Here is a 19,281-nt window from a genome sequence, read left to right as displayed (position 1 = left end):
GTTGCTCATGGCTTGGCCAAAATAGTAAAAAATAATCTACTATCAGGCACACTGTCAGCCAGCATTCATGCATTATATATGCTGTACACGTGAAAGCATATACCCATAAGTTTAGGATGAGCAAGTTACCAGAGTCATTTTCAGGAGAACATATCTAAGAATGTCATCTTCAAATATGCAGTATCTTCATAGAATATAGATGAGCAGAGCAGTGTCTACAATTGAGTGTAGCCAACTTGTCCTTTGATTTCTCTCTATATTGTCATCAAAAACTCCCCATGTAGACCTGTTAACTGTGGTGATCTCTTTAGATCCCTGCAATGTAAATTTGTAAATTTCTGCCCTCAGATTCCTTGGTTTTGTCAGTGAATGTTGGCTGGAGCATCCCTAGTGGGGATACTTTAAATCCACGTCACCAAGGCCATCCTCAGTAATAAGTGTTGATAAGCAATGCAGGAGGGACCTTTACTCACAAATGAAAAATCCCTTGCCTATTGACCTTTTTTTCTAAAGGTTCGGGAGGACTTGTAATAAGAACTAAGTGCTTTCTTTTCATTTGGAGTTCCTTTTTTTCCCCACACATCAGACACAAGACTTCTCTGAAAGGACAAAATAGACATTATTCAAAATATCCTACCACTGCACAAGGCTTGGCAATCTCTAGGCTTTTTCTCAGAAACGGTACAGCGGTCTAGAGAGCATCAAGTATGTGCCCTACATACATCACATTCATCGCAACAAATCAGGAATCCACTGAAGGACGTACCCTGGTGTACAGAAGGATCCTCACAACTTTTATCACAACCAGCAACTATTCTTACACAAACTCCAAAGGCTTTTTGAGGATCTGGTACTTAGCTTGACCATCACCTTACCAAGAAGACATATTACGACGGTTTTACTTGCCCTTATTTCTTTGGTACTGACGTCAATATTACCCACAGGAACTCACTATCCTATGTGAGGACAAAAAACACTATTCTTTTCCTTAGAGGTTATGCAACATAACCCATGTATAGAAAGTCCCCCACATGCCACAGCTTTACCATGCCCATCAGTATGCAGCAAAGAGAGATGTTTAATGAATCTCTGTGGTGGAGAGTCATTCCTGAGCAGCCACTCAGAAGTATCACTTAATGTATGGGCTAGTTTTCCATCCCTGGAAAACATTTAAGTATAATTAGAGATTTTCAGAATAATCTTTCCAGTTATCTATTCACTCTTAGTAGAATCTTGGGCAACTTGGCTACTTGTCCTTACTTTGTTCATCTGGATGAATAATTCTTGAAGGGATGAAAAATAGCTCTGCAGCTTAAATTATGCTAATTTCTTACCTTCCTCAAGAGATTTGAAAAGCAATATCTTCAAAGATGTTGTTCCAGCTGCAGGGATAGTGTATTCCCACTGAGTCCATTCTTCCCAAGATGGTGAGAGATTTGAAGATTTAACTGACATGACTATAAAACATGAGCTGATTTGCGTGCAAACTCCAGGACATGCTTTGCTGGGTAGAGTGCATTAAAAGCTCTATTTGCTATACTCTGTCCTGAAAACACCCCCGTCCTAACAGCAAGCTGTTGAGACTTCCATTCAGCTGCTGAATTCAGCATGCCACCCCAGTTACTTCCAAAGTAACTGTTTCTTTCCTCTTAAAACTATAGTGATTTCAACCATGTAAACCTTGACCATGTTTGAAGTTGACTTTTTCACAATTGTTGGAGTTTAAAAAAGACAGTGCTCTTCCCCAGTAATTTTTTACTTGGCACGTCATTCTCTACACACTAATAACTCTAAGACTTTGAAAATGTCACTGGCTTACATCTGCTAATAACCTTTTTCAAATGCTCTTTTGATTTCTAACAGTTCCCTGTGGTAAAAGGAGGCTCTGGCCCATTCCCCTTTCTTATCTTCTTTCACTTTTTATACTTCTATAGGGCTGGACTTAAGAGGAAAGTTTAAGAGGCAAAGGATAAAGCATTTGCAGCCCTTCTTCCAGGTGTTGACAGTGATTATAACCAGATCTCATTGCTGTTATTAGAAGGAATTTAGAGGTTGCTTAAGGGCAGTTCAGACATACAGCGTACTCCTACTCTTGGATATAGTTGATCTAGTTAATCTATTCCCATATTTTCCCATACCCACTTGCTCTTTTCACTGGCTGTTTCCCCTCTGCCATGTATGTGTGTTTATTAGGTCACTATCTAGGAGACTTAGCCTCAGTGCAATGAAGTGCAAAGACAGAGAAAGCTGAGCTGGTGGACACCAGGCACCAGCTCCCAGTCGTGACGTGGCCTCGCCTCCTTGACAGACAGCCCACCAGCTGCAGGCACTCTCTTCCCACAGAGAAGGACTGTGGCTTGCACTTCCTAAAAGGGAAGATGAAGTAAGATGCAGCCCCTCATCACTCAATCAGATACCTGAAAGCTGTTTTGCTTGTTGATGGAGTAGGTGGCCTACACCTCCAAAAGAGCAGGATGTTGAGGATAGGATTCTGATGCTACATTCAGCCCAGACAGCTGGAACAGTGGGAAAGATGCTTTAGCACACTTGCTGCCTTGGATTTATGTGATATTACATATTTATCTAATAATTTATACAAAGTAATCTCTGGAGAGGTCTTGATCTAGGTTCTCCTCTCTGGAAGGATCATAATTTGGTTTTATCAGACGATGGTCTCAGCCTAGTGTTAGAGGGAAAGAGGGGAAAGGTGCTCATTTCACTAAGAACTAAAGCTGACGCAGTCCTTACTGGCACACATATTGCCAGTTTCAGCACAGGTGACTCAAGAAATACGCAAACTGAGTCATTCTTTCACTGACATCAGTGACAGCCAATAGCCAAAGCTCAACAAAAGCGTTTCTTGACAACACTATTTCTGTTTTTACTCATCCTGTCCCTGTTGTGGGACAATTAATGGATGTTGGTTTTGAGCTGTGGTAATCTGCTGTGTTTTCTAAATGGGGGAAGTGAAGGATGGTGCAGTGACTGGGGCTACGGGACCTCCCCATAAAGGGGATATGGAAACTGACAGCATGCAAGCAAGACTGTGTCTTCACTGCTTCTGCCAGCTGCCAGAGTGGGCTCCAGTTCTTGAATCAAATGGTTTCAGTCAGTTACTTTTGTACTGCATGCTGCCACAGAGCAGAAATGTGCCAGTAGCCTGTCTTCCTCTATTGCAAGAGAAAGAGTAGAATGAAAATGAACACGCAGGCAGGGAGCCTGGATTCGAGCCTAAACCTCAACATAATGTGGTAGCCTGTGTGAAACACCTCATCATGCAGTTACTAGAATTTTGTTCTCTCACAGAGCGAGATCATAAAGGGTACAAAATTCACAATTGGAATTGAAATCAAAGTATCTTACTCATAGCTTCAGAAGGATACTGATGGTCTCATAGCCATAAGAAGATATGACCCTTTTCCTTACATCGTTTCTTTACCCCACTTTGATTGCAACACTTATATTTAGGATGCAGCAGTTAGAACAAGCTCTCAGAGTGGTGAAGTAGGATGTAAAAAAAAAATCTTGCTTTTTATTTCCTTTCTGCTAGACATAAATTTTTAGATCAAATCACCTAGAAAAAGATGTTTGTGCAACAGGAAAATGTGGTATCAAGATTATCAGAACAAGGTAGACAATAATATATTTCTCATGACTTGATTGCAAAAAGTGACAAGGAAACCACAGGACCTCGCTATGAATGCAATGGAACAAGGCTGTGAAGCCTGTGTTGTGTGCCACAGACGTAAGGGTTTATACAGACTTGAATGAGATTCAATTTAGATCAAAAGGGCCTTCAATTTTTTTTTGCTTTTTAAGAGTCCTACCTTTTTGGCATTACACAGCTTGTGGCTATTGAGGCAGATCAGAAGATAATGGAATATGGAGCACTTCTGATTTACTAGCACAAATGGCTTACATAGGCATGGAAAGTAAACTGTTTTAGGCTCTTCAAGATCAGAGATAAGACTCATTAGCAGGATGGCTGGGGAGTTTTTTCTCATCATTTCCTTGCCATGCTAATTTAGTACAAAGGTACATCCCCGACTGGCCTATTTACACAGCACAACACAACTCCTGGATTTTGTATCGCACTCTCTGCTTTAACATCCATGCATGAATTCCCAGCCCCTTCCACTCTGCTGTTGCATCTTGCCAATGGTGCAGAAATGGGCAATTTGATCATCATGACCCCCTCGCAGAACAGCACTTCCCAGCAACCTAACATGCCCCTACCTCAAAGAGCAGTCTGCAAGAATTATGATATACTCATATCAAGTACCATGGAAAGTTATTCACAAAAGGTACTTTACTGTGCTCTTTCTGTAAATTTCTTGCTACTCCAGAATCCAGTGCCCTTTGTGATTAAATTTAATATCCACTAGGATATCCTAGAATAGGCAATTTGTTTTGTGGAGCTGCTGTCAACTAGCAGAAAGCTTAATCCTTCAATTCTTGTCAGCATACCAATTCTACAGTTTAAAGCTCATTACCATTTAAAAACTTCAAGGGTAGCTTCTTTATTATTATCAAAGCACCCAGAACTAGACTTGCTGTAGAATCTAGAACAGGCACAGAGCAGCCTCTCTTTGCCTGGTGTATTTGATGGCTCTTTCACCCGCTTGTTAAATACTTTGTTCTTAACTTGGTGCCCAGCCACAGAGGTCAAAGCCAGGCACACAGGGCAGACCTTCCTCATACCATGGCTTCCAACCAATGGCCTACTACGTAATGCTCACTCCTGAAATCCATCTGCCTCCAAGTGAATTGTAGAGACAGAACAGATGTTACTCAAACTGTTCCTTAAAAGCCACCACTACAGAAAATGAGTAAAGCCAAGCTCTTATTTTTCCAGCTGTCTGTACTGCTCCCTAATTCCAGCTACTCAGAACCTGTTTTCCTCTCAAAAGATCCTAGCAATTCTACAAGACTCAATCCAGAAACAAAAAAAATCCATTTGATTTACTGTTTTCTAATCACTAGGCTCTTCTCATCTCAGCTTTTCCCAAGCATCTTCTGGAGAATACTGAAGCAGAGGCATTTTCCCTACTGCTCTATCATTTCATGCATGGGAGGTCCTAGCATAAAGACCTGTTGCCCTGTTAACACCAATGAGGAATGTCATTCATGAGCAAAAATAATCTGGGGTCAGAACCATCTGTAAACATAACACAGGCATTCATGCTTAAGAAGAAATTAACCAACCTGAATTTTGCAAACATGAATCATTTTAAAAGAGTATTTTTTTTTATTGCTTTGTTAACACACAACCAGCTGATTTTAGTCTTCCAAGGAAACAAAGCAGAGAGAAAGAACTCTCAAATACACAAAGAATACCTAATTACCCCTTTCATTCTATATCTTTCCTTCTGAATTTTGCAGAAATAGCCACTTCACATGATAGATTCTTCTAGCCGTGGTGCTGCCCATATTAAGAAAACTGTTCTTTAACAATGTTAATATTCAGTGCATGTAAATTCTCTATTAAAATATCTATATGCTCTGAATTTTTATGTTGGTGCAAACAGATTTCTGTGCAATGTACTCTGAATGTGCAAAACCAAAATCTTTTACATCTCATTTTCTCACATCAAATTGTTTCTTTTTTTTTTTTTTTGTTTGTTTTCCTTAAATGATTAAATCATGTCTGCCCAACGCGCAGTGATCAAATTGTTCTGCCTTTATCACAAAACAAACAACCAGTGCAATGGGTGTCTGGTGTGATGACCAACATTTGGAAGCAGGAGGAATTAAAGTTGTTCTTTATCAGAGAGTAAATAGCAGATTTCAGTGCTCATAGAAGACTTTGATTCAGGCATCAAGCTATGGGAAACATTTATTCAGAAAAAAGTTTATACTATTGCTACACCTAACGTTTTTCAATGTGTTCAGTATACTCTATTTTTTTACAAAAAGTGCCTCTCTTTCACAGAAGCATTTCACAATCCCAAAACTTGTCAGTGCAAAAGTGCCCCAGTTTTTATTTTTAAAATATAGTCACTTCTATTAACTAGTATGATTTCAAGGCTAGGCTGGATGGGGCTTTGAACAACCTGGTCTAGAGAGAGGTATCCCTGCCAACCCAAATCATTCTATGATTCTATGATTTTCAAGAATAACATTTGATCTTCAGGTACATGATTCCATAATCCACTCAGTAATTTTCACCCTCTGACAAAAATGGCTACACAATAAAGATGATTTAGATTGAAGCAGGGTATTTTTTTCTGGAAATTTGAAACAATTGACAGAATGAAAGAAAAAAAAAAGAACGGATTTACAGACTACTCAGTTGTGTTTTACATTTGGGTAATTCACTTTCAAATAGCCTTCATTTCAAGAACAAAATATATTTTAATCTCCAATTTCTGCGAAGTCTGAACACTTACTTAACAGAAGGGTGTCTTTGCAAATGCACTTTGCAAATTGCACTTTTTAGAGAGAACTAAGCACAGTCAGTTCCAAAACTGAGAATGGGACAGTGTTACTTTATGCAAATCTGGCCTCTCTTTGATTTTATTATTTAAGTTGTGTCTTTTGAAAATAGAAATACTATGTCAGTATTAGCCTAGAGCAATTTATTGCCTAACCTCTCTCAGGTTCTTGTATGAATATTCTTTTTATGTTCTTCATTCTGAATCCCTGTTGTGTTTTGTCTCCCCAGTTTAGGCCTGAATGACTTAAAAGGTTTAGAGCACTATTTTTTAAAGTTTGATTTATTTAAACAGATGGAATATAGAATTTTTCTAGCTTGTCTTTTTTAGGAAGACAAAATGTTGTGTTTTATTAAAACATAACATGGAAAAAAGGTACACGTAGTAAAGGCAGCAAGAAATGGAGAAGTCTTACCATTTCTTTTGAAATTTTAATGATGCTACTTAGTCTTCTTAGTGTTAAAATCATGGTCCTTTATCTGTGTAGCTAAATCCTTTCAGTCAGGCTACCTTCTGAAATACTCTCTCTGTGCTGGGGCAATGTCGTTTTCTGCTTCCCTTGAAGTATTTAGAATTTGGGACTGCAATTTGAAAATGCTCGATTATTTTGTGAATACTCGTTTGTTGTTTGTGTTATATTAGCAGATAGAGATCCCACCTAACATTTTAGCAATATGTGCATGGCAACCATGTTTCTGCTACAGTGCCAAAAAGGTAGACAGAGAGGTGAGAGAAGAGTCCTTCGTCCTCTTACAGATGAAGAAATGAGGCACTCTGCATCCTCTTTTGAGCTCATTTAGGGTAGTTTTGAGCAACTGCTATGTGTTGAGTTCATCTGAATTACTTTGAATTTATGAAGGAATAAATAAAGATCAGAATCGGGCTCTGAATCTTGTCTGAGAGGAACAGGAAGTTCGTGGGAGCTGAACCCAGAAATAAAATTCATGTCTACACAGCCCTGGAAAAGAGCCAACCAATTTATAGTTATAATAGATTAGAGCTCCTGTTCTATTTGCTGATACCCAACTGCTTACTGCCACATATCCTGTAAACTCAGACTGTGCACCGATGCACACCCACATATGTGGCACCAGACTGACACTACTTTCATTGCTTGAGTGTAAGCCGACTACAGATTTGGAAGCTTTTAGTCAGCAGCTAACTTGATAGTTTCACAGGCTTTAATGTATATGAATGTTGTGCCTTGTTGCATACATTCTCTTGTTTTGCCAGTAAAAGCATTTCTGTAGTCAAAGTACTCTGTAGCATGTTGACTTTCAGTAGGTGTTTGGTGACAAGCTGAAACAAGCTCTTTGCTCACTACCTGAGAAACTATATGAAACTTTTTTTGATTCAAATTTTCTGGCCTTCAAGGATGGACACTAGATCCTTTCCCGAGCTCCTGGTTGTTTGTTTCATGCTTTGGCCTGTTACATCTCAAGTGACACACTACAACTGCTAATATCCATTCTCTTGGTTGACCCAAAAGAGGGGATGGACAGATAGACCTAACTAACCATTTCTAAAGCAGGCTTAATAATTTATTTTGGCATATCATATTTACCTCTTACTAGATTTTGCTGGTTTAGTCTTGCCTTTGTTTCATTGTGGTATACAAAGTGTATTTCTACTAGTCAGATCATTTGAAAAAAAGAGTGTTTATTTTCTTGCTTTGTGGAATATTTGCATATATCACTCCTGTCAGCTGTAATGAAAGTTACACGTGTAAAAACCCTGGTGGCAGATTGTGATAAGGCAGATTTGACACACATCACTCCGCAAATAAGTGTGCTGCAAGACTTTGACTTTTGGGTTGAAACGCTTCAAGGTAGGACTGTACATAATTGATAATGAAATGCAGATAGTCTGAGCAAAGTGGACGTCAAGAAGGTGACCAATCTTACAAGCATGTTTCTGGCAAGGAACACAAGAAATATCATTCTCTGTTCACTTTGAGTGACAGACATGCATTCTATTAGATTCTACTTCAAATTATTTTACCTATTATTCATAGTTAGTTTAGGACTTTAATACTGAATTTTTTGTCACTATTCTGGTGTTGGTTCATGCAGTACAGCCATTGCTTGTGCATGATGGCAGCTAACCTTAAAATCTAACCAAACCTGTAGTAGGCTTCAGGACTTTTCTCAAAAAGACAGTCCCCTCACTTTAGTGAACTTTCACCAGTGAGGATCTGCCTAAAGAAGCAGAGCTATCACCTGCAAATGGATTAACCCAGAGTTTTTAAATCTTCAAGAGAATTTAAAATTAGAAAAAAATGTAGACAGAAATCTTAAAATAGTCAAGCCTGGGAGAAGGCTTTAGGTTTAGGTTTATGACTTACTATTCACTGCTTAATATTGATTCAGTAAGGCTGTTCTCTTCTCCATGAATGTTTTGATGTTGGATTCTGCTGGCTCACAGCCTTCTTTGTGTGCTTAAGGAAAGTGGAATCTAATGGCCCATGACCTCAGAAAGACTCAGCTACCTTTTTCCACATATTACCTACAAACACAAATCCTTGTATGGAGAAGTTGTTCAGTATTCACAAGCATTTCTTTTAGTCAGCTAAAACCAGAACTAGTAACTGTGGGAAAAAATTAAAGAATGTCTCAGATATCTGGTCAAGTGACTGACTGAAAGGCAGCCTGTGAAAGTTTGGAATATCAGGTGAAGAACCTATCTGTTTTCATACCTTACAGTCTGCACTCATGCTTTCTTAAAAAGATAGCACACCAGTTATTTAACAACAAATAAAAAGAGAATAGGAAATGCACAGAACTAAAATATGGAGAGAATTCTATTTTCTGCTACATATTATGGACTCTATTTTTCACAGCCAAAAGGGATCTTGAAAAGGCAGAGAACAAAGATGCAGACATGAAACACCGTGAGCAAGGATCATATAGACAAACCAAAAATACCCCCCCATAGACGTACAGTCCCCTTCCAAAGGTGATACATGTGAGATGATGAAATGCAAGGCCTTTGTGCCATACAAGAGAAGAGAAAGAAATTAGTGTCAGAGGGCACTGAACCCCTTCATATACATGCAGCTCCATTAGGCTGAGCTGGGCCCAAGCTCATTGCTGTGCCTCGGAAGCCCAGAGAAGTGGTGCTAGGGCAGCTGTCCCACTGTCGGGGTATTTGGGCTCTCTACAGGGCATGGTATGCTGCCTACTGTGGCACCAACACCAACCTCTCTCAGCTGTACTGCACAATGTAGAGCCATGCCACACAAGTCATCAGGGAAACCAGCAGATCTGTCCCTGGCAACCTGTTGAAATTTCATTTTGCCAATAGCCCTCTAGCGCCTGTCAGCCAAGTCTCTGCATAGCTGAGTGAAATCCCCATCTCCACCCTTTGCCAAAACAATCCATTCTAATCTGTTCTAAACGTTGTCCTACTGATGTGCCAGATTTCCTTTCCTCCCTTCCTATCTCTTTCTCCCGGCACAAGAGGGCACCAACGCTGCATCCTTGGAGACATTTATTCCGCAACGAGAGGTCTGCCTCAAAAGAAACTGGGCGGAGAGGAGGCCCAGGGACCGGAGCAGCAGGTTTCAGAACCGCGGCAGCCTCCTTCCCCCCAGGGCTCCAGAATTTTAATTCCAAGGTTTTGATTCAGCAGCAATTCTGCTGACAGCTGCGTGAAGCCCCTAATTGGAGACGGTTGCATAAAGCCACTAATAGGAAATGGTGGCTCACAGGCACATATTTGTTTTTCTTTCCCAATTTTGTCTCTTAGCCCCGGCTTCGAACAGTGAGACTACAGGAAGGGGCATATCTGAAATTAGAAACCTTCATGGATCTTAGGAGGAACTAGTCAGAGAGCTGAGAAATACCAGACACCAAATGTCTCTAGAAATAAAAGATACACGAGTCAGCCAACATACAAATCTTATTCAAGAAAATCGAAGTGAAGTGAAAACACAACTAAAATTACCATAGCATAGGGATAATCTAGTGAAGAGAACAAGCTAAAAAAAGCCCTTGTAATGCGTAACCTGACACAGTGACAGCATGAGCGAGACAGGATAAATATGCAGAGAAAATGAAAATCAAGAAAGGATAGGAATTACTCAATGTAGTTTATGGGTCTATGCTTGCAAACACAAAAATAATTCTAAAGAATGGAAAATGTAGGCTAAGTACCAAACAAGCTCCTTGAACAAGACAGAGAGCCTACAGGCTCCTTTGCAGGCACTAAATGTCCACTTTTAAGCCACCAATTTTGTTCCCTGATTCTGGAATCTGTAAATGGGGGGCTAGGTTTCAAGGGCAGGACACAGCCATCAAAAAGGTATTGCTCTGTGTTCTCTAGAGCTCTACTTTAGGCAGATCCTTAACAAACACATTTTTATACCACTGTGCAGTCAGGGAACTCTAAGAAAAACATGGAATGCTCTTTCATCCTCTCTCTTCTTCTACTTCCAACATCTGAAATCAGTACTTTCGAGAGTAAAGGTGGAACTGCTTTTGTCAAGTCCTACAGCATAAGGACCAGGGACACTTATGAAAACAGCAGGAGATATGGTCAAGCCTTGAATGACAAACTGTTGGTCTGATTCATGAGTGCACTTCTACCTCCACTCCTTGTGTTTACCCCTTCTACTTTTCCGACTTCTGTAGAGGAATAATAACAACAACTTTTCACGCTATGTTCACTTACCAAAATGGGTAACTAGAGGCTATACTGAAAGAGGAAATAGTACAAACTGGTGCATCATGAATAATTGATATGAAAGAAGGACAAGTGAGTATTTACAAGCCTTTCAAAGCCACCATGTTATATGATTTTTGAGGTGTATTGGTGTACACAGAAAACTTGGTAAATGTAGATGAATGTTGTTGAAGCCCTTCACCACTATGCATCAGTTTGGCTTACACTTTCTTTAGAAACCAAACACTTACCAGACAACTCTGTTTTCTCTATCTGGCTTGAAAAATACCTGAGAATTGAGAAGGGCTATTTTCCTACCTTTCAATGAGGAGGGCATATCACATCAGAGAAACAAAAGTCCACTAATAATTGTGAAGTATTCAAATGCTGTAGTGGTGTAGGGGGCAGGAAGAGAGCTGAATTGTTATCTTACTCTATTTACACCTACTCATGGACATACTGATTCATATCAGGAGCATCTGGAGAACACAATGCTTTTATTGTTTTTTGTTACAAGTATGAAAGTGATGTTTGAATTTAGCACACCCTTATACAGTTTTTCATGTTTCTCTTCTCTCCTGAGGTGTATTTCTTGAAATGACTCTTTTATTCTGAAAGTAACTTTGAATAAAAACTACTGAATGCTATAGCAGATTCTGTAGTATTTCTGACACATTTTACAGCTCAATCCCAGGTTTTACACTAAACAGTTCCACTGTCTGTTTTTAAATCAAAGCATACAATTTCATTCAAATGACTACTGACATTCCAGTCTGCATAGAAAGACAGAATAGAAATAGGCATCTGTCCTAGGCTCACTCTATGGTGTGTCAAAGAAAAGGGAGCCAGTTACACTCTATTTTGCAATTTGCCTGTTACACGTTTTTTTCAGCAGTTAAATTTGAGTTTCATATTGAAAAACTACAAGTATGCAAAATAGGGAAACAGAAGTCTGGAAAAGTAATATTAAAATACTTACCAGGTTCCATGCATTAGCACAATAAATGCTATAGAGGTTAAATTGTCTGTGGACTCAGCATAGACATGGTGCCAGAAATCTGCAAGTTCTAATCTCATCTCTGAAGCTCTAGAAATAAGCATAAGAGAATTAACTCGTCACACTTTATTGCCTGAAAGCATCCATAAACTAAAATTGTATTTCAAATATTCTTCCATAATTGATTCACAGTTTTACTACAGTTATTTGCTTAATGGCCTTTCCAGGCCATAACTCTTAATACCCAAGCCTGTCCAAAACGTGGAAGATTGTTTCCTCAACCATTGCTGGAAGTATCAAGATGGAAGGTTGTTCTGAGTGAACAGGATTTCTTACCACTTTAGCACGAAATTTTATTTGCCCCAGGATTTGCTAACTGAAACCAAAAAAATATTTCATAAAATCCTCTTTCTGCCAGAATTCATTATGAAATCTCCAGTCTAGGAGATGCTTCCATCCTTTCCTCTTCTCCCTTTCTCTTTTTTTTTCAAGTGAGATAATGTTTGAGAAAGATGCCAGATCAAAAGCTCTCAAGTCCTCCTTGTTACAATCCAAATCCTACGTCAAGAAACACTTGTCTCTCTTCCCAGGCATGACTCTTAACCTCTGTCTAATAAAATAATTGAAACCTGCTCCCAGCCTCTCCTGTACTCAGCCATCTCCCTTGAAATTCTTGAATAGGATGCCCAGCTGTTGGCCTTTGAACCCACAATAAGTGTACGGAAGTCAAAGTAATTAGTTTAATATATCTAGAGAGCACAGAAGTTCCTCTCATGTCTGGGTCTGATCCTGCAAAGGACTGCACATCCTCAGCTGCTTTTGACTGAGAATGTCTAAGATGTTCTGAGAAGAATGTGCGTAGCTAAAATTAAAACTCTGAATAGAAGAGGTATACAAGTATTAAAGGAAAGATAAAGAGATTTTAGTATTAGTAAAAAATGTATCTATAGTAAGTGCAAAAAAATATAGACAATGATGAGAATAGTAACAAAAGAAAATTAACAGAAGAACTGTATAGAGAGGGACTGAAAGAATGTGGCCAATAATAAAGACATAGACGGAGTAATGCTGATTCCCAAGATATCAAACTTGGCAATAAACCTGTTAGTAAAATCCTAGCTTGTCAGAGTAGAACTGAAATTGTAAAGGGATAATCTTTAGTAGAATTTTATATTGCCATGTCTTGGGAGAGATGGTGCAGGTACATGTTGCCACTGGCAGTTCTTTGCTGAGGGGGAAGAAGAGAGAAGAAAGAGGTACCCAAACTAAAACACCCAAGGCAGTTCTCTGTCTCCTCAAAGCTGGTCTGGTACACAGGAAGATAATCTGCAAATGTAGGACTCAGTTTCAAAGAAGTAGAACTCCTACCAGGTCTCTTTGCTTCCCATGAATCTGAAAGAGTCTCCCTCTACTTCCAGGGAACCTATTAGCCATACCAGATCTCTGTCTTTCTCAGACTGAGCTGCTGCCTTCCAGTTTTCTTAAGTCTCTTGACTTGGGAAAGAGTTGCTGAGATCTTTGTGGATTCCCCTGCCTATGAGTCCTGACAGTGAAATAAAAAATGCCTGGATGAGTAGTGTAGATGCTTTCGCAAATGAGGTAACAAACCTTACAAAATACAGGATTTGCTAAAATAACAAAATATAAGGGAAAAGGATCCAGGTATTCAGAGAAAACTAAGTTCCACTGGAGAGTCTTAAGGCTCTTTTTTAACAAAATAGACACATTACTGCACTTTCTATAAACCCTTTTTTTCTTACTCTTTTATTGTACTGTATTTGATGCATGCTCTATCGCCTCCCAAGAAAACAGATTCTAGTAGTATCCTTTTTACAGAGGGGGTGACTGTTCTGCTTTCAGAGACTATTTTTCAAACCTCTTTGCTTTCTGTCCACATCACTGTTTAGAGAAATGGATCATCATCCATAGACAGATATATTTTTCATACTTGCCATTGGTTTCTTAGTTGTAGTGGCTGTAGTATTAGGACAGACTACAGATAATTTGTGTTATAGTAATTGACTGTAGCCTCTTAACTAACCTTTTGCATAAATTCTGATTCAGCAGTATATTCCATGCTGGATTCATTCTTTACATTAATGAAAATGCAGCTTTTAATGCAGTTGGAATACAGTGCTGGAAATTTTGATTCAGCAGCAGATTATTTGCTGAATTCATTCATAATATTAATGGAAGTTTTAAGTGCTGCTGGAAGATGTCACTGAAAGATTTTTTCTTTTTCATTCCACAGTGATTTCAAAAACACACTTTTTAGAAGTTGCAGCACATTTAGATGACACAGTGAAGAGATACAGCTCTGGTTAATTCACCAAAGGCCTTGCGTTCAGATACCCCGACATCTGAGGCTTCTAAGGGTTTGACTTCACTCTTCTAAAGTGTGAGCTTGGACCACTGAGGACTTACCAGCTATGACCAGATGCAAGCTACTGCAATAGATACAGGGTCTGAGCAGAAGAATAACCTGTGTGTTTTGAGGAAGGGCTGAAAAGTGCAAGGCCACACTTAGCAGAAAGAACTTCATGGACCTGCAGGTACACCTAGGTTTGTCAGTAAATTGAGACTTCATTTTTTTCCACACTGCAATTTATTGAAAGGCAAGAAGATGCAGAGGCAAGTGCAGAAGCTGTTGTAGAAGGAACAGACCAGAATAGAATACCTCAGTTGTAAGGGACCTTCAAATAGCATCTAGTTGAACTGCCTGACTTTGTCAGGACTAACCAAAAGAAATGACAGAAGCAGCTATGAGAAGATAGCCTGGTAACTGAAACTCCTATCAAAAATGGATTTAAAAAGCAATGAGAAAAGTACCCTTTACATTCCACAAACTACTTCAAGCCAGGCCAGAGATTGCTATTATCTTTTGGAAGAAGTCTTCAGCATGGAGCATTTTAGCCTTTAAGGCACCGCCTGCACAGCTAACACCACTGTGAAAATGTTTATACCTCCACTGCAGGACAAGAAAGATTTCTCCCAAATGACCCGTATTGCCAGACTCTCATTCCTTCCCACAAAAGCACTGAAGACTTGCAGCTGCTCAGCTGCTTCCTCTCTAGCACAGTGTACTCAGGGCCTCTCAGAAACTCATCAGGAGTCCAAGATCATTGTATCGGAGAGGTGTGGGATTTTTTGTCCCGAATGTCATGACAGTCAATGTTTAGATGCTACTAAAATTGGGAACCACCTGCATGTGGTTTCAGAGCTCTGGAGAATCCAGCTGAGCTTGTAAGATAGAAAGAAAGGAGGTTGTGTGGCTGCTGGGGCCGAGATATCCCCAGCATATGAATGCAGAGAGGATAGTCATGAAGTGTATTGATCCTCTTTCTAGATGCTGGAAGAAAGCCCAGACCTCTGTGGGCTGAGAACGATTTTGTGCCAACAGAGCCATAGAATGGCTGACTTGCAAAATTAGAACAACTCATGGAAATATGGACATTTTATGATCACAAATAGGCCATTTAGATACAGGCTTTCAAATTAAAGCATTGGATATCTTGTCAGTATTGTAAAATGCTACAACTTAGCCCTATCTTAGCCTGAAGCTGAAGTTTAAATTGCGTTATAGTGCATATGGGCACCACTTGGTTCTCAGTAGATGCTGCAGTTCTTCAGCAGAGGCATCCTGGAAAGATGTACCCTATTCCAATTCCAAACTTCAGAAATATGGGCATTAGTAAGAACATTCTTGTAAGAGTCCTTAAGTCACAAAAAGTACTGCCAAACATGACTGTGTCACACTGCACATTTTTGCTGACTTTTCATTTCCTCTCTTTTGTTTTGTGGTAAAGGTGTAATCACAGGTTTATTACCCAATCATCCTTCCTGTGGTAATAGATGGAACTAACAAAAACAGCACGGAAAGAGGATTATTAACATCTATGGCAAGCTTTTCAATACTCTGGACGTTCATTTCGAGTACTGCAAGCTGGAAGTTATTATCACATCAAAATGCACCCAATCTCCAAAGAAAGGAAAATAAATAATAGAAAGAACAGGCATTTGATAGAACATTTATCCAGAAAGAGAGAGAGAATATTTAAAAATGCATACAACAATGAAATATTGTTAGGAACAATGAAGTTAGGTGAAAAAATTTGACAAAAAAAATTTACCAGTTTTATGGACAAGCACTTACATTGAATTTCAGCTGCTGAAGAAATAGGTTGCTGCTGAACAACGGGCTATTGCATCAGCAGTTGCCTCTTGCAGCTGTAAGCTCAAAGCCTGCTTTTGGATGCAGAAAGAATTTGGTGATCCCAGCCTTGCTCCTTTTTTGTGTGTGTAGCTCATAAAAAATACTGACAAAGTGGCTGTCCCGTAGAACAAAAAAAAAAAAAAAAAAAAAAAGCAAGACTAGATTAACAGGATTCAAGGTTGAGGTGTACTGACTGAACTACAAGATGAGGCTTGTACAGAACACACATTGTGTCTAGTTCAAACCAAAGCAATTAGATGTTCACTTTCATGAGTATTAAACGCACTCGTAATTAAAATTTAAAAGTCTGAAGACTACACTATTTTTTTTCCAAGCTCCAATTACGAGTAATAAGATTTAAGCTTAAGTTTAACTTGCCCCTTAATAGAGGGTAAAGAGTTGTTATAAATCAGTCAGATAGGAATTGTCACTGAAGAGGTATTACTGAAGAATTGCTGTCAAAGTAAAACCAATTAATTTCTGTCACTGCAAATAGTTAACTACAGAAAACTTTCCTGCTTAACTACCAGCACTATTAAACCACCAGGACTTACATCATCAAAAGAAAGAGTAGGAAAGAACACACTGTCTCTTTTGACACCAGCTTTTATCTTCTGCTCTGGCGAGATTCTGAAGTCTTTTTTTCGTGAAGTCTGACCAGACAGAACCAAAGCCAGGTCTGAGTGCCCAATTAGCTCTAGTAACATGGCATCAGATTATGTTCTCTAAGACCTTCGTCTTAACCAAACTTTTTAATCACAAAAATACAAAAAGAGACAATCTTTGAAGAAACTGAGAGGGTGACAAGTTTCACTCCAGTGACCTAGAGATGGCCCTGCAGCACTGAGGCCCACAAGTGGCAGCCACAGCCTGTAGGATCAGACCAAGGCTTCCAGGAGCTCCTCCATTCCTATCTGAAATGGAGTAGCACTGTTCATTTTCAGCCAGCACCAAGCCCACTCACTAATTTCTGTCCCTGGTGATATATAACTGCTGTCCCTGTGGATACATATCTACTCTTACACCTATGTATTACTGTGCCAGAAGTCATAGAAACCTGCCTTAAAAGATCTAAAATACAAGACCTGATGGCTCACTGGTGCAAAATTAGCATTTTCTTGTTTGTTCAGGGACATATTATTAATTACATATTTTTGTTAGTGGAGCTAAGTATGAGTCTTACGGGTTAACTCTCCAATTTGACTTCCCAGGTTCTGCCCCAGCCCTGGAAATCTGGAGCAGCCTCTCTGAAGAAAGTTTTTGATTGCTCATTCAGAAATACATATCAGAGAGTAGTTAGCATAAATGTTTGTGGTGCAAACATCGAGGCTTTGAGCAAGCTATCGTAATTTTTAAGCTAGCCCTGCTCTGAGTGGGGGAGTGGAACTCCAGAAATCCCTCATTATCAGAACTGGTCTCTGTTTCTAGTTCACACTTTGTATTCCATTTTGTGTGCAGAAATACATGAAAATAAATGTTTATAATAATATTATGCCCAAACTCTTTTAATAAAAAAAAAAGCAGCACTCCTACTTTGATTGTATTCTTCCAGTAGTAACTCCCCAGTGACAGCTATCCTGAAAAACTACTTTTAACAGCTGTAATTGCAAGCTATATATCCTAAATATTTTTCTGGCATAAAAAATGATTAAGTTTTCACTTGGCATCAACACAGAACACTCCCCAGATATACTTTGACTCTGCTCCTTTACTTTTGGGCTGATGCATATCATGTTTCCCATGCCCAACAGTAAGCATTATGGGACTTCAGGCTGGTCCAGTGTTGCTGCCTTTGGCTGCCTAGGTAGAGAAGCCAGCAGGAACTGTCCTCTCTCTCACCTGGCTCCTGAGAGCCCAGCAGATGTTGGCAAACTAGAAGGAATTCAAATCTGATTAATGGAATGATGGATAAGGGAGGAGATATTTAAATATATTTAGTATGGCTTTCTTTTATTCTTTAAGAAGATAAGGGATGTAAGGCAGAAAAGTGTCCATCTGCATGAAGACTAAAAAAGCAGCTGAAAAGGATTTTAATGTGAACTGACTGGAAATGCAGGTTTCTCAGATGTACAAATCACGATGGTGCCACACAGTTTAAGAGGGAAATACTTCTTCACTGAGGATGTCAGCACACCTGATTCTGATCTATTTGTCTGAGCACAAAGTACACGAAGTGACAGGTCATGCTTTCCTGTATTCTCTCTGCATTCTAAGCTGACTGGCAGCAGTCAGCTTGAGGAACAGCAGAATAACTTGATCTTTGCACCCAGCCACTCTTTGGACATCCTTGCTGAATATTGGTACTTTTGGTGGCATTTGCACTGCTACTCATCCTCTTCAAGAAAATGTCCGTCCCCTACAAACAGGAATAAGGTGGCCTAAGCAGATTTGAGAAAAAAAAATGACTGAAAGGGTGATGTGTGCAATTGCAATTGGTTGTGGCATGGCTGTGTTGGAAGCTCCACCATTTAATTTAGTCAAATTTAACTGGACAGAGCATCAGAAGATTTCTCAGTAAAAACAATCTGGTGAGGGCTCCTGGGGAGGTGGGTGAGCTGGCCTATATTTTTCAGGGAAGCAAGTTAGCATGAACTTATCCCCAGGCCTGTTTCAGCATCACAGTCCCACACCTCAGACTTCAGTGCCAATATTCATTGGCATGACATAAGACCTGCTGGTCTGTCAGTTTGTTGTTGTGCTTGAGCACAGAGTGGTTTTGACATCTGCTCCAGCCTGGAGAGTCCTCGTGCTGAGTGTTACTCACCTGCTGGGCTCAGGGACCCCAGAACTTTGCGTTTAAGGGCTTAAACACAAGTAGCTGTGAAAGCAAACAAGATGGGAAAATAAGAAAGGTGATCCAAGGAATAGAAGAAATGGAAAGGAAGAGGTTTTAGTGTAGGAAACATGTGAAGAGTTGATAATCTTTCTCCTATTAGGGAATTAGTTCAGGAAATAGTTTCAGCTGGAGAGCTTCG

General features: G+C 39.5%; 1 long non-coding RNA gene across 1 annotated transcript in view; it reads right to left on the bottom strand.

The window, feature by feature from the left end:
* The window catches only part of LOC116216806, a 54,661-nt gene that overhangs the window by 2,992 nt on the left and 32,388 nt on the right, over positions 1–19,281 (bottom strand). The window contains exon 2 of the long non-coding RNA XR_004160306.1: positions 12,076–12,183. This is a non-coding gene — a long non-coding RNA (uncharacterized LOC116216806). The remainder of the gene's footprint in view (positions 1–12,075; positions 12,184–19,281) is intronic.

Source organism: Meleagris gallopavo, chromosome 7 (genome assembly GCF_000146605.3).
Source record: "Meleagris gallopavo isolate NT-WF06-2002-E0010 breed Aviagen turkey brand Nicholas breeding stock chromosome 7, Turkey_5.1, whole genome shotgun sequence".
NCBI lineage: Eukaryota > Metazoa > Chordata > Aves > Galliformes > Phasianidae > Meleagris > Meleagris gallopavo.
The sequence above is the reverse complement of the archived record's forward strand: the minus strand, read 5'-3'. Positions and strand labels throughout refer to the sequence as shown.